Source organism: Sapajus apella, unplaced genomic scaffold, assembly GCF_009761245.1.
Source record: "Sapajus apella isolate SASKATOON/1434 unplaced genomic scaffold, GSC_monkey_1.0 scaffold20, whole genome shotgun sequence".
NCBI lineage: Eukaryota > Metazoa > Chordata > Mammalia > Primates > Cebidae > Sapajus > Sapajus apella.
This window is the reverse complement of record NW_022436960.1, coordinates 27,639,150-27,642,967: the sequence shown is the minus strand read 5'-3', so window position 1 is coordinate 27,642,967 and position 3,818 is coordinate 27,639,150. Positions and strand designations below refer to the sequence as shown.

At 53.0% G+C, this 3,818-nt stretch overlaps 1 long non-coding RNA gene across 1 annotated transcript; it reads left to right on the top strand.

The window, feature by feature from the left end:
• Positions 1-384: 384 nt before the first annotated feature.
• LOC116557982 lies at positions 385-2,486 on the top strand. The gene is made up of 2 exons (XR_004271775.1): positions 385-782; positions 2,166-2,486. It is a non-coding gene; the product is annotated as an uncharacterized LOC116557982 (long non-coding RNA).
• The last annotated feature ends 1,332 nt before the right edge of the window (positions 2,487-3,818 follow it).

Below are 3,818 nucleotides of genomic sequence, written 5' to 3'. Positions count from 1 at the left end.
GGAGGGCTTCCTTCCGTTCCTGACCTGGCCCCTGGGCGGAGGGAGCGCCGGCTTCCAGAGACCTCCTGGAGGGACGTTTGGGAGTGCCCTCTCAGCGTCCCCTCCACCGCCATCTCCACACCCTTGCCGCGCCCCTGCACTCGTCGACCAGGCCAAGGTTTCTCCTGGCCCTTCCCAGCTTCCGGCCCTTCGCTCCAGGCAGGTCGCAGGGCCAGGCGGTGCCAGGAGCTCGCGAGTCCTCTGTTTACTGTTTGGTTTCCACGGTGACACGTAGGCGCCGTCAGCGACTCCCGTCACCGCCCCGCAGCGCTGCCCCCACCCGGCGCCTTGACGTCAGCCCGCCGCTTCCGCTCTGCCCATATTTGGCTCAGCCACTGCGCCGCCGGCCCGCTGTAGGCTGGGGGCGGGACTCCCGCTGCATCCAGCCCCTGGTCCCTGCCCCGCCCCCTGGAATGCTGGGCGAAGGCTCCAAGCCACGAGACCCCCGCCCCCTGCCCCGGGACCCACCCGGGCGGAGGCGAGGGCAGGGGCACTGGGGGCCCAAAGAGAGGGTGCTGCGATTGATGGATGAGCTGTTTCCAGCTTTCCTGCGCGTCTGCTAATTGAGGCTGCAGTCAAGATTTGGGGCGGTCTCTGTTGTGGGTGGGTGATCTGGGATCACGATTTTCTCACTCTGTGCCCGGAAATCATGCCATCCCTCGCCCAACGCTGTATTTTATAGGCTTCAACTCAAAATTTTCCTTCATGGCGCAATGGAAAGCTTTGAAGACCGCCGTTCTGGGGTCAGCGTTACCACTCGGGGGATAAGTGACCTTGGGAAGGCCACTTCCCTTTTCCTGGCCTGATAAAACGAACCGTGGGGGTGGTCCGTAATGGTTGCAGCACTGTCATCAGGCTTGTGAGGGGAGCTCTCCCATCCCCCTCTAAGTTCCCCCTCCCCACGACATAACTGGAATATCAGTGAAGTTCTTTGAGCGCTGATTCCTTCAGTTCTGCTCGCTATGGTGATTGGATTGCTATGTCTCTGCACCTTGCTCCTGTTAGGCGCTTAATGAACTCCAGTTAACTGATTATTGAATAAATAATACGAATCACCTTCATAAATCCGGACCCCTGCAATTCCTCTTCCAGGAGGGGGGAACGATAGGGGGTGGGGAGAATATTGCGATGATTAATAATCGCGCGGCAGGGTTGCTGATGTAAAGCGATTTGCACTTCTAAAGGGCAATAAGCATTCCTGGGAGGAATCCAGTGAGATTCCAGAAGTTTCTGAGGGAGCCGTGGGTGTGTACCGCCGGGCCCAGAGGGCGGGGGTGGGGCAGGCAGTGCCGCAGTCGCCACTGCTGGGGAGCTGATTGCCATTGCGAAGAGAGGTGTGGGAGTTAATCCTTTAAGATGCCTGTCACCATCCTCCCACCCCCATTCCTGCCCCCTAGATTCCCCAGTTCCTCTGGCTGAAGGAGTCTGTGTTTTTCAGAGTTTCAGAGCTGGAAGGCACATCGGAGCCTTTTAATCTAATTTAACCTATTTTTGCCAACAAGGAAATTAAAGCTCAGAGAAGTTGATTCACCCATCCAAACTTGCACAGCTAGTTAGAAACTGATAAAAGTCAGGATTTCTAGCTTCAGATAGTGTTCCACATCCCCTAGTGCTTCTAACTTCCTGTGCTTCTGTGGCTTCAGAACCCTGTTGCCTGGCTTAGCCGGTGGGTTGTATATTTAGGCTAAATATTGACTTCAGGGCTCTTAAAGGATGCCATTGTCACATCTGCAGCGACACACAGCCCACACCATGACTACAGGGCCTGGGGGGATGGCCAAGAAGTGTGTACTTCCTGAAGCCTCAAGCATTCCTCTTTAGAGTGGCTGAAATGGTCACCCCTGTCCAGGGAACAGGAGTCGGCTGTTCTGAAGCCAGTCTTAGTCTAGCAGTTGGTCACTTTTCCTAGTAGCCTAAGCCTTGCATTAAACTTTTCTCAGCCAAGACTACAGCAGGAGGCATGAGTAACCCGAACCGTTTCCTGCTGTTTGCAAGTCTTTTCATGGCACATGGAGGTTCCTTGCTGGGGGTGGGGCAGATTGTCTCCTTAAAGCTTCTCTCTTTCTCTTTCCCCTTTCAGTCTCACCCAACTTCCTCTTATACGAGATTTCTTCCCTAACTTCTAGGCTGAATATGAAGGCAACTCGGATTAAGAAGACGGCTGCTTTCCAACTGCCCTCCCGCCCGGCAGCCGGCTGATTTGAGGAAGGGGTTGGGATCCTTCCCTTGCTTTCTGGTTGTTCTTGGAGTTACAGCAGCCCCGCGGCAGCTCTGCCCCCTGGTGCACATGTGAGGCAGCGCGCCCTTCAATTCCAGACGCATCATCGCGCTGCTGCCAGCAAGGGGAAGAGGTTTTCTGTATTTCACTCTGGTGGAAATAGCAAAACTGGACAGAAAAAAAAAAAAAAAACCCCAAGCCAAACCAAAACACACGAACCATTCTGGTCTTTTCTCTCTTTGGTTTCTTTCTGAGGATCTGGTCTATCTGGATGCAGAAAACATGTCTGTTGCTTCTGCTGCAAAGACTGCTCTTTCTCTTCCTGCTATCCGAACCCTGCCCCTTCTTTCAAACCCTGTTTCAGGTCAGGCACGGTGGCTCATGCCTGTAACCCCAGCACTTTGGCAGGCCGAGGCGGATGGATCACTTGAGGTCAGGAGTTTGAGGCCAGCCTGGCCAACATGGTGAAACCCTGTCTCTACAAAAATACAAAAATTAGTTGGGCGTCGTGGCACGTGCCTGTAATCTCAGCTACACAGGGGCTGAGGCAGAGAATTGCTTGAACCCAGTAGGCGGTGGTTGTGGTGAGCCAATATCAGGTCACTGCACTCCAGCCTGGGTGACAGAGCGAGACTCCGTCTCAAAAAATAAAAATAAAAAGCCTATTTCAAATTCTACCTCTTGCCTAAAAACTTTTCCTGATTTTCCTCTCCTATGCATCTTTTTTCTTTCTTAAGCTGGAGTCTTGCTGTCGCCCAGGCTGGAGTGCAGTGTTGCAATCTCTCCACTCGCTGCAACCTCTGCTTCCCGGGTTCAAGCAGTTCTGCCTCAGGCTTCTGAGTAGCTGGGATTACAGGCATCTGCCACTTCGCCCGGCTAATTTTTGGTATTTTTAGTAGAGTCAGGGTTTCACCATGTTGGTCAGGCTGGTCTCAAACTCCTGACTTCAAGTGATCCACCCATCTTGGCCTCCCAAAGTGCTGGGATTACAGTCATAAGCCACCATGCCCGGCCGTCCAATACGTCTTTTGAAATGTGGCTGTACACAGGCCCAGCACACAGTGTGCACTTATATGCTGTGTTTCTTTAGTGGGACCCACGTCTGTGTGTCTTTTGTGTTCACAGACTCCAGGGTGCCCAGCACAGGGTTGGGGACACAAACTGCTTTCAATAAGCTCTTGTTAATTAATTAATTGATCAGTTTCCACAGAAACAGCCCTGAGCTTTTGCTTGGATAAACCTTGCAGAACGCTTAGTTCTTTAGGGTCTCTGGATAGTGATCTAATCAAATATGGCCTTGCACAATAAGTCATTTCGCAAAGCAGTTTCACAAGAGAACACCACCACCACCCAGAGAGGGATGAGGAAGTCTAAGTTTGAAGTGGACTCTCAGAAAGATGAGGAGGATGGCGGTGATGTGGACAGGTCAAGGGACCAAGACTTAGGAGAGATGGTCCTCTGCTTCTGGGGTAGGAGACGCAGCACAGGCTCTAGAGTTAACTTCCTCTCCAGGCTCTACCACTTGCTGTGTGTCCTCAGGCAAGTTTCCTCCCTGTGCCTC